This window comes from Rhamphochromis sp. 'chilingali' (genome assembly GCF_963969265.1).
Source record: "Rhamphochromis sp. 'chilingali' genome assembly, chromosome: 4".
NCBI lineage: Eukaryota > Metazoa > Chordata > Actinopteri > Cichliformes > Cichlidae > Rhamphochromis > Rhamphochromis sp. 'chilingali'.
The window spans coordinates 15,027,163-15,039,478 of record NC_137948.1 but is presented as its reverse complement, the minus strand read 5'-3'; the positions used below and the strand labels follow the sequence as shown (position 1 = coordinate 15,039,478).

At 41.2% G+C, this 12,316-nt stretch overlaps 1 long non-coding RNA gene across 1 annotated transcript; it reads left to right on the top strand.

The window, feature by feature from the left end:
* The first annotated feature begins 1,631 nt into the window (after nucleotides 1–1,631).
* Nucleotides 1,632–10,129, top strand: LOC308395744. Its single transcript, XR_013971447.1, has 3 exons — nucleotides 1,632–1,755; nucleotides 6,773–6,823; nucleotides 9,763–10,129. It is a non-coding gene; the product is annotated as an uncharacterized lncRNA (long non-coding RNA).
* The last annotated feature ends 2,187 nt before the right edge of the window (nucleotides 10,130–12,316 follow it).

Genomic DNA, 12,316 nt, shown 5'->3' with positions numbered 1-12,316 from the left:
ATTTGATACTGGTTAGCCTGTAAAACATCCTTTGTATGGCATATAAGCCATATTATGATGGGTTATGTTATATCAGCATAATATATTCTCTGTGCTGTTCACATCAATAGCTCCTGCTCCTGCTGCTCCTTATCCGCTCGATCCAGCAGCATCATCACCCAAACCATATACAATGTTTTGGTGGTGCGAGCACATCTGAAGCAGCCTGTTTCCTGCTGTGGGAGAAGGGGGGGGAAAGTGATCTATGTTTTCTAAAACAATCCAAAGTTAGTTGTGAAAATTTCCTATGAAGACCCTAATAGCTGTTTTCCAAGTGTAATGCACTGATTTTGTCCTCGAAGGGATTGAACAGTCATCATTAGGGTGTTGAGCGTGTTTTCTGTGTGGTCTCTGAGCAATTCCTTCAGTTAACAACGCGTCTTTAAAAACTGCAGCAAAACCATGGTTGTTGTTCCAGAAACTTATTGTGCAGAGAAAATTACATCAAAGCGGGAACATTTCACTTCCCATTTAGGTTCGCATCATAAAAGATCCTTCTCATTATAAGAAAACAAACAAGTGCAAGCTGACCAGCAAAACAGAACTTTTTTTTTCTTCTTCCCAGAATGCTGATCTTATACCTCCATTATCTCATCACTTATCACCTTCACAAGTACTTTTTTCATTGCCGTATCCTCTCTCTGACCCCCCTGTCCCCCACTCTCCCACTCCCTCTTCCTTCACAGCTTTCCAAAAGGCTCGCGGGAGAAGGAGTCACCATCGGTGGAGAGCAAAGACACTGACAAGTGACACTCACTTAATGGACATCCAACTCAGGTAAGCATTAATGGATTTTGGTGCCACAGATCATTTCCATTAAATAATCACAGATAAAAGCTTCTGTTGTGGCATTTATCGGTGAACCCTTTTGTAAAACAACTTTTTGATGTAAGAAGCACAACTTCTTTTCAGAAAGTGCTGTTTTCCTGTTTTGTTTTGTTTTTCTCTCCGATTCACCTGCACCAGTAGTCTTAGTTTGCTCATATAGTTTTTACTACTTTTGATATTGTTCCTGGGCAGACATCTAATTAATGAGTTAAGGCTTGAATGGTGATTCTAAATTGGTTAATTTGAGAATGGTTGCCTTTCCCTCTGTGTTAGCCTTTATTTCAGCCACCAATTCATATTCATATTCCTGTCAAAAATATTTTGAGGAACATCCAGCTCCTATATTCAGTGCCCTGTTTGTTTAAATGTGTTTTATTTGTCCATAGCTTCCAGTATGAATAGTTTGAATGTTCAGACGCAATAGGAGCATGCTGGAAAGGTGAGACCTGCATTATTCTGCAAAACCCTCATACCGCACCCCAGCCTTCTCTAATGATCACAGCCCAAAGCCAGCTGAAGCATCTTCCATTATTTAGAAACGCTGCACTGAAAGGCAATCTATCATTAAAAGATGTGCATTCTCTCAGCTTTTGTTGGACTGATAATGGGACCGTAACAAGGCAGCACCTTATAACGTCCAAAAACAATGACTACCACCGACAGTTTGGCTCTGTGTTAACAGAGATCAGTTTCCAGACTCGTGTTACACTTTGTGAAAACTGTGTTGGCCCTTTGAGGAGCTGGTTGTGGTCAGTGCTGTGATCCAGCACACTGCGTGGAGGCGACATCATGGCTAAGAGAGGAGACAGCAGGGCAGCCGATGCATTGTTTCCAGGGCACTGGAGGGATCTGAGCGAGTGGAGCATAGAGAAGAGACAAAGCCACAGAGTAAGACTGTTTTTCCACAAGCTGTCCTGAGCATGTTCTAGTCTTGTTTTCTAGGTACAGAACAAACTGAGAGCATCTGCACATTGCTGACTACTGCCAGCACAGTCAATACTCAGTAATTTAGACGGCATGCTCTCTATTTTGGTCAATTCAATAACACACTGATTATCGATCAGAAGATCAGTCAGTGTCACTGCTCCTTTATTATGTCTGCAAATTATATGAATAATTTGCATATGGCTTTTCTCGTGCTGCTTCTTTCAAGGATACAGCAGTTAATGAATTTAAGGCTCATCATCACAAGTACTAATGCATTGAGCTTGTTAGTGTTTGTCAGATTGAACTGACTAAGCTAACCATTACAAACCATCATGAGACAGGTTAGTTTTACTAATATTTTTTACATTATACATGCTTCCCTTAGGCAATATTATTAGAAAACACTGTATACATTTTTATTGCTATGCAGATTTTACCCAGCGTTATCTATCTATTAAGCCCAATGACAAAAATCAACTAGTTAACCTAGAGGAATGTCTTAAAGAAATAAAGGCCTGGATGACTTCTAATTTCTAAATTTAGTTAAAATTTAGGTACGCAGTTTGTAGAAACTGGTGTATAACCAGATGCTTTTGTTATATGACGTTACCATGGCCACCGGTGAGGAATCTCGTAGTCATTTGTGATCAGGATATGTCCCTCAATGTGCACATTAAACAAATACGGAGAACTGCCTTCATTCATCTGCTCTGTACTGTTAAAATGGGAAGCATCCTGTCTCAGACTAAAGCTAAAAAGCTAGTTCATGCATTTATTACTTCCCGGATTATTGTAATTAATTTTTGTCATGTTGTTCCTTTAAGTTCCTTAAAAAGCTTTCAGCAGATCCAAAATGCCTCCACAAGAGTACTGACAAGGACTGGAAAGAGAGCATATTTCTTCCATAGAGGGTTCTCTTCATTTATTACCTGTTAAATCTACAATTTTAATTTTATTTTAAATCCTGAAAAATCTGGCTCTGTCATAACTTAAAGATCTTATAATACCTTACTATTCTACTTCATTAAAGCCTGCAGAAGGTTTCTTCCATGTTAGTTTTTTCTTCCTACTGTTGGCTAGTGCTTGCTCATAGGAGGGTGTTTGATTGTTGCATTTTATTTTTAATATTGAAGGGTCTTTATCTTGCAATATAAAGCACTTTGAGTCAACTGATGTTGTGAATTAGCACTTTATGAATAAAATTGAGGAGAATTTGATCTTACTGATGAGGCCTTGTTGCAGTAGTAATTCTGGTTAGTTACAACAGGAACTGCAGGTTCAGACATTCGGTTTGAGTGCTTGATGGACGAGAAAATGGCTGAATGCTCCAAATCAAAATATTGTAGTTCTGTGGATAGCAAACCCACCTGAACCAGTGAAGGAGAACAGGATAGTTTGGATGTATCCATAGATTAGGTATGCCATATCTGAAAAATAACTCGTAACAAAAACTGTTTCTCAGAATAAACGACTCTCTCATTTTCATCCTGGTAGTTTCCATCATTTATATTCCTTAAAATCTGCAAAGCTTGTGACTTTTTGGTAACTTGTTACTGTCCTTGATGAGTAAGGCATTACACAGGCCAACCTACTTGCTATAAAATTTTTTTTAAAGCCTTCCCTTCATGTACATTGGGTAAAAGCCAGACTTCAGAAATGTTTGTTTTCTACAGAACCAGTAAAAATGTGGGAGAAAAGAGTCTTTCAACACACATTCGTTCACTTGGTGATGAAGAATGGTGTCAATTATATCAGTACAAATCTGCCATAGGTGTTTAACTGGTGACATTTAAGGCCATAGCATATAATTCTCATCTTTTTCATACTCATCTATTCGTTCAGTTGGCCCATGTGCCCTTTTGGCATTGTTAGATTTAAAGACATCACTTCAAATAGGATAAAAATGTTTCACCATAGGTGAACACTCAGAATAACTGTGTACTGTTTTTCATGGACCCTTTCCTCCAAAAGCATAAAATGGACACAAAACATGTCCAGCCCTTACGTCATACTGGGCTCTTTTTGTGCCACTTTTTTCATTCGTATGAACGCCATTTCCGCTGTGTTGGGTGTAACATAGCCAAACTTGCCACCCGGTTTCGTTTTTGTAAAAAATTCAAATTTTCAGTCTGATTTTCTTACATCAGCCTAACACGGCTTAGCAGCAAAAATACTCACACTCATCACCCTAGGGACCGTTTTGTGCCCCATTGAAACCCATTATAAACGCTATTTTTCACGGCAAAAAAATTACGGTCAAATCGATCGTGATCGGTTATGTTTCCGTTTCCGTTTGCAGTACTGGCCTTAGAGTTGTAATTTTTTTATTTGTCCACCGGGTGGCGCCCTTGCTCCACATTTGACCCCGGGCTGGAAAACAGCGGGCTGCTTAAACAGGCCTGCGGGAAACGAAGCCTCATTTCCGGCGTGCAGCAGCGGCTTCGCCCGCTGATCGGGCGGGACCATTTTCGGCCCCTAGGACCGTTTGAGGGTGCAGTTTTTTTTTTTTTAATCGACAGGAAATGACGTATTTGTTGTGACGTGGTACCGGACGTGTGTGTTGGAAAAAGGGGTCCGACGCAACATGCCCCGGTCATCGTCGGGAGTTAACCCAGGAGGATGCACTGATTTCGGCCTAGAGGAGGAGCATTTGCCGCCTGGAGACCATTTTCTGGTCCTGAAAAAAAAAAAAAAAGGCGATCGAAATGAAGGTTGGTGCCAATCTTTAGTCCATCTAAAGGCCTAATTATAATAACAATCAAATATTACTTCAAATGTTGTTTTTTTTTAAATATTTCGTTTTGTTTTGGGGGGCTAAAAAAAACGGTGCGCTCATGTAATTAAACTGCGATTAAAAGGGTTAAAACCCCCGAAATATAATTAAAACTTTACATGGATAGTTCAGGGAGAAGTAGTTTTAAAAGACTGGATAATTTAAAGTGGAAAAAAATATGAATATATAATCTTTTTATAGCATTTTTCGGGCGTGGCAGAAAACGGTCCCTAGGGTGATGAACGTAAGTTTTTTAAAGGATGACGTGAGGGCCAGCAAATCACCTGACAGCAGGAGTCAAGTGCTCAAGATCGTCCTTTAAATGATGTCTTGTCTATACATGCTTATATATATGTTTACCAATACAGGATAAAACACTGCCTTACAATCAGGCAAGTTCTTAAAGCCCACCTACATTTTTTGTGTTTTTTGACTGAGCTGATATTAAAAAATGTACCAATTAAAGTATTAATTAGTTTGGTTAATGAAGCTGTGAACACAAGTAAATTACCTCACAGTGACCATGAAGCAGAACTGCACCATGCTGTGCTCACAGCAAATATTAAGAGAGACGAGGACGAATCAGCCCATCGGCACAGATCTGTCTCCAGCTGTGTGTGAACTTTTAATTTAAGTGGAAATTAAATACCTTAACCCCTTTCACCCGGGAGGCTGTGTCAATTATAAAAGCACCATTTTTCCCAAGTTGCCATGGGCGACTCATTCACTAAACTACTACCGATGACAAAGATTCTGCTTCAACGAATTGAGTACAGCTGCAGTGCTGACACATTGGTATTACAGACTCTAATTTATCCTTTTTATTTATAAAAGTCACTGGTCATGGCCGGTCTGAGTATTTCTGCTGGGTTTTTTGCACATATCCTTGTCTGGGGTTTGCAGAGAATGATCTGAAATTAGAAACTTTTCAGTTCTCAGGGTGAGAATACTTTGATGCAAGAAGTCAAAGGAGTAACCAGACTACTTCAAGCTAAAGACAACAGTAACTCATTAGAATCACAGTTTGCAGAAGAGCATCTCTGAACTTGCACAGCCTCACTAAAACTGGAACACTGTTAAAATGTTGGCTGGTCTAATGAGACTCAATTTCTGCTGCAACACTCAAATCGTAGGGTCGGAATTTGCCTTCAACAACATGAAAGCAGGGATCCATCCTGCCCTGTGTCAAAAGTTTAGGCTGGTGGTGTAATGTTTTGTGGCACACTTTGGGCCTCTTTGCACCAACTGGACATAAGTTATGCCTATCTGAGTGTTGTTGATGACCAGGTCCATCACTTTATGACAACAGTTGACTCATGGCTGCTTCCAGCAGGACAACGTATCAAATCACGAAGCTCAAATTCTCTCAAACTGGTTTCTTGAACATCACAATGAGCTTACTGCACTCAAATGGCCTCCACAGCCACCAGATCTGAGTTCAGCACAGCACCTTTGGGATGTGGTGAAACAGGAGTTTCACATCATGGATGTGCAGCCAACAAATCTGCAATGATTGTGTGATGTTGTCACGTCAACATGGACCAAAAACTCTGAATATTTCCAGCATCTTGTTGAGTCTGTGTTACAAAGAATTAACACCCCTCTGAAGGAAACAAAACAGGGTCCAGTCTGGTGTTATATATACTGTATAAAAGAATAGTAATGATGCATAAATCAGACTTTCTTCCTGATGACCAACTAAAACAACAATTACTTAAAAAAAATAACTAATGAGTAACTTTGTGTCCCTCGTTGTAAAGGTTTACTCCAAATCAATGAGACAAGAGACAAAAACCAGAAAACATTTGTAATTGCTGAAAAACTGTGCTTATGCTGGACCTCCTTACACACTTAACATGACCTTGAGACAAATGTAGAGCATCTTCAAACAGAAAACGTGTCCTGTAAAGTGAGGTATGTTGTTTAAATTGGTTACACTGAAGGCTGCCCTTTCCATCTAAACTGAAGCAGACCACCTGTGTGCATTAGAGGTGCAGTAAGGTTGCTGCCTCCCGGAGCCTCTTTAATATTTTATCAACCAAAATGTGAAAGCTCTCTGTATGCTCAGATCTGTGTCTGCTGTGATCAAAAGGCGCATGAGCCAATTTCGTTTGCAACATCTTTCTTTAAATGATGAAATACTTCATTTTGTTGCTTTCCCTGTGTCCCCTTTGACAACCCGCACCCACCTCCTGCTCCACACAGAGCTGGGTTTTAGATGTGGAAGCTGTGCTCAGGTCCATGGAAAGACAGCTGGTAAGTTGATCCAAGTCTGTTTTAATAAACGTTAATAGATATTACTATATAATAAATCTAAATCAAAATGGTAAACTCCTAAAAAATTTTAATTTAGGGCATCGTCTGAAGTTTTTCTTTCTTGCACGCTTTTCTCACTTTTGGTTCAAACCTCTCCGTGTGAAGTTTTGTTTGTTTGTTAGCTAAACTGGTGTTTCTAAACTGTTGGTAGGTGTGGATATAATTGTGAATGGATGGTAATAAACTCCAGAAAATGTAGGTGGAATTGGGTCAGGAGAAACTGCCCTGCAGCAGGAGGCATTTTACATCAGTTATATTCTGATTGCTGCCTCTCACTACAGTGTGTGGATTATTTGCATCGAGTGTGCATTCAGGCATCACGCAGGTTAGAGGCCATTTAATGACCAATCTATTCCAACTGCAGAGCCTATTTGTATTCCCACAGCACATCCATCGAGGCTGCAGTGCCAGTCGCGGTCACGGATGCATAAGAGAAGCAGTCTGAGCGAAACCAAGCCTGAAAATGTCCTTTAGTACACCAGCGGTCCCCAACCCCCGGGCCTCGGAACGGTACCGGGCCGCGAGAGTTGAGGCTCAGGTGTGAAATGTATGGTTTTCAGGGTTTTTAGCGTTATTTTGTTATCGTTAACTCTGTTTTCCTGGGTCTTTTCACGCGTGTTATGAATAAATCTTCCTTTTTTCGGTACTAGTTTTATTTTGTTGTATTTATCCACGACACATTAAAGGCCGGTCCGTGAAAATATTGTCGGGCATAAACTGGTCCGTGGCGCAAAAAAGGTTGGGGACCGCTGCATTACACTGTAAATGGACTGAATCTGTGAATCGAATTGGATATTTAGATCTGGATTTATTTGTGATATTTTCTTGAAAACTCCAAGACAACATCTCCCAACATTACAAATTCAGTTTCACATGTCTTTGTGAAAGGGGGCAGAATGTCACAGCTGTTAGTGCTGTCACTCTGCAGCAAGATGGTTCTTGCTTTTAGTGATGTGTCGGTCGCGAACGAAATGGCTCTTAGAGCCGGATCTTTGACGTGAACGACGCGAGCCGGCTCCTTATCGCGAGCCGTGGGGGTTTTTTTTCCCAAAAAAAGCAACAAAAAACCTGAAGAGCCAGTTCGGAGCTGAAAAGAGCCGGCTCTTTTTAGTGAGTCGAGCCATAAGAGCCGGTTCTCTAAAAAGAGCCGGAAATCCCATCACTACTTGTTTTGAACCTCCTGGTCAGATAGATGGAGACTCCAAATACATGTCCAAGGAAGTGTTTCTTAGGTTAGCTACTTTATTCCAAGTTGGCCTTAGGTATGGATGTTAGCAGCTGTTGAGCTGCTGAATAGGGGTGGGTTTTTATAATCGATTCATCGATTAAAATCGATTCTGGCTTGGATAACGTAAAATCGATTCATTAAAATCCTGAATCGATTTTTTAATATAAATTTATTTTGTCCGAAATGCCAGAATCTCTGGTGACATCTCACAAAATTTCAAGAACCACCAAACAGTAAATGAGAGCAGGTACAGGGATTCTGCACATAGACTTAAACACACAGCGCGACCCGCGGATCAGAATCAGTTAGATGTCGCCTTTCTCACAGTCGGGGCTGAAAGCCGACAGCTCGCTGATCCGGGTCCGCGCTTTGTGTTCACGCCCTTTATGCGCTGATTCTAAAGCTGTTAGTTTGATCTCTCTCCAAACAATATTGACCGAACCAGCAGCTAAAGAAGATCCAAACGCTTCACATAAACATCGTCATGAATTCACTCTTTTACTGTTTTGCTTCCATTGCGATGCGCAGCTCTCTCTCTCTCCCTCTCTCCCTCCCCCTCTCTCCCTCCCCCCCTCTCTCGAACAGTTTCGCTTTCTTCATTATTCGCTTGCTTGTTACGCACAAGTCTACTGTTGTTTACAGCGCTGTCAGCCGCTGTTTTTTTCCCTTTTACATTCTTCCGAAAAGAAAACCTCATTTCTGCTGTTCAATACTGAACAAATTTAAACTTTTTAATATTATTCAAAATGCAAAATGCTTAGCCGTGTCTCTAATAAAACCGCTGTAACGTCAGAGGTAATGTTCATTAATTAATGGTTTTCTTTCGTTTTTGATGTACTGCAGAATATTTTTATAAAATCCCAGGCCAGGAAAATCACCTTCATGTTTTTCTGTGTTTTATCCTCAGCTACTTTGACACAAAGGCATCTGCTGTGATGCTCACACCTTGGATAAAGTCTTGCGAGTGTCAGCTTCCTTTTTATAGATACAAAAATATGTAAATGTTCTGATCTGAATTATACTTCTGACTGTCAAAATTTCCCAGATTTAAATCGAATCGAATCGAATTAAATCAAATCGTGGATCGAATCGATTTGGGACCTTGTGAATCGGAATTGAATCGATTCTAGAAATCAGTGACGATACCCAGCCCTACTGCTGAATCTATCCCAAACCCCTAATATTACCATATATCTTGTGAGAAAAAGGATGGATCAGTGATAATAGAACTTGCTCTTATGTAGCGCTGTTCTACCTTACCGGATGTGGGGTATGTTTAACATTTACACTCCAATAAATGACGAGAAACTCAGGGGTCTTGCCCAAGGGTACTTTGGCATGTAGACTCATGGATTAAATCACCAAGATGACCTGCTCTACCTCCTGAATCACAGCCAGGAGGTAGAGCAGGTCAAGGACATCGTTCAGATTCTGGTTGACTTTATCACTTTGAAGTTGGGCAAACCTTCAGCTCTGGTAAATTTTCCAAAACTTTGAGTAACCTGCTAACAAACTGAACCAGTCATACAGTCTCCTCAGCAGAAGTAACGACTGTGTATTTTCAGTTGTGTTTAAATGTTTTTTTCAAATGTTGTATACCCTAATGTTGGCAGTGAAGCATCAAACTAAAGTTTCTTCTTTTTTTCCTCAGAATTCTCTTTTGGAGAAATGTCCTCAGTCGAAATGTGGAAACAGCCCAGTGGGTCCTCTATCTCCTTTAAGCCACAGCAGGTCTCGCTCCAGTCAACAAGCTGATCCGTAAAGTCAACTTTAGATGCTTTTCAACTTTCTGAGCAAAACAAATCCCATATTTTTGCCCCAAACAGTCACTTGGAGTAGACAGACTTTGAGCACTTCTTGTTGCCGGTTTTCCTTTATTCCAGCAACAAAGAGCCCACAGAAGTGTACGCTCTGTGCCACGAGCACCAAACCTGCTGTGATTGGCAGCTTTGTTGGAGGGGTTTTTTTTTGGCTTGCTAAAATCCCTGTGCAACAATCTCACCTCTTAAGTAGTTGTTTGACATTACAGGGAGGAAAGCAATTTCACACCCGGTTGTATCATTACTCAACTGTTCCATAAGCGATGAAAACCTGACGGTCTCTGGAATGACTGAAAAACTTTCTGTCATTACCGAGCTGCCAGACCAGAAATAAACAAGTGTTTTCTGTGATGTACACGCACAGTCTGCTGCATCTTTATTTGAAGGGAAATCCACACCCACACTCCCAGCAGCACAAAAAAATCAAAGCTCCCTGGCTTATTCGTTTCTATAATTGAGCCTTTTGCTCTGCACATGGATTCACAAGCATGTCGAATTACGAATAAATCATATAGCGTGACAATGGGCCCCCTATGCACAGGATCTTGGCAATTAATACTGTTTTTCATCTTTTTATGGGCTGCATCATTTCCCTTGCCGACAAATGAGATCTTATTTCCTGCCTGATTACATAAGTGATTGGATCCTTATTGATATTAAGGTTGTGCGCTGCCCCAGAGATACCAGTGTGCGTTTAATGATACGTTCCAGTGGGAGCGACAGACCGCTAAGTTATTTTCAAAAAGGGACCAAAACCGCCTCTGTGGCGGGAATATGGCCGACTGTTATGCATCTACTCTATTAAGAACTCCATTATTGTGAATATCCCTGTTTGTCACTCTGACAACTGTGTACAACAAATCCCTCCGGCTGAAGTACTCCACTGGCAGAAGCCCGGGGAACTAATGAGCCTAATATGTCCCCAGGAACGTCGCCTCGGCCAAGTGTGCACTCTAAATCCTCCTGTGTAATCAAGGCGGTGCAGGACATGGATATCTGCAGATAGTGGCAGTAGTACTTCCATATCTCACTGTTGTCTCCTGCCCTGATGAGTCTGTCTGACTCAAATTACTAGGTGAAAGCGGGGTTTTTGTGCTGCCGGTAACGTGGAGTAGCTCGGGTAATGACTATGGTCTTCCTGAACACTCTGGTAGACCATGGGAGATAATCTAATGAAGGGGAGAGAGCCATGGTTCATAATTGCCTGAGAGAGAAGCTGGAAGAAAGGTACACATGGAGACTCAAACCTGTTTTTCCTGCGCGCTCCAAACTCAGATGCTGCTGCAAAAGCAGGAGAGGAATCAAGAGATGCTGATGATAGTCGTGCATGTTAAGGACACAGAGCATTTAAGCAATCAGACCTGTTCAGAGTCGTTCTGCACTGATACTGTTTTAAGTGTTAATGTTTTAGCTGATTTTGAAATGGGATGTTACAGCCTGCTGCTGCAGACTCTTGGAGTTTGAGGTGAGGACCCAAACGCAGACAAAACGAGGTGTGGAAACAAACTTAAATTTGTGAACCTTTTTAGGTTTTACACTAAGACACAAAATAACGAAAAAAACAGAATGTAACCCAAACCTGTAACATAAACTGGGAAAACTACTAAGAACCTAAGAAACCATGAATCCTGGACACACAAGGAGAGGTGCGCAGACAACCTGATGATGAACACAGGGAAACTCACGCAATAAATGCACATGAGGGTGACGAGGGAAGTGGAAACACACGAGGAACGCAGCTGGGATGAATAGGCCTAATGACACAAGAGGAAGCAAAACTGAACACGAGATAAGAGACCATCAAAATAAAACAGGAATCGCGCAGACTAAGACACACAGACTTGACACTGGGACCGGGAAAGAACAGGAGAACATGGAAACGGAGGGAGATGAAGGGCTGGGGAGACATGACATGAAACATGGGAACAGAAAAGCGAGCGGAGACACGGAGGGAGACACAGACATAACGAACATATACATACACATCAACAAGAAAACATGGATCATAATTCTAATTAAACTTACAACCTAACCAGGTCTAAACTCTATGCAAACTGTAAACACTAGAAGTTAAACATTTCCCCAAAATAGCAAAAAGGGATCAAAAATACAAAATGCACTCAAAATGCTGAGTCAACGGCCCAGCACGCTGACATCGGAGAGGTTATAAAGACTGATGGTTGTGTTTCGTATTCACGTCGGTTGTCCTGTTTCACTAATTTGTGCCTCCTCCTGTGTGTGACCTGGAAATCAATCTCAGTACACCATGTTGTTAGACGTGTCTCAGCTCCTAAAAATACATCTGCAGGTCGGAGCAGAGCGGCGGCTTCGCTAGAAGAACGATAACGGAGGATACACACGTGTATCCTTTTACAGAAGGATTTT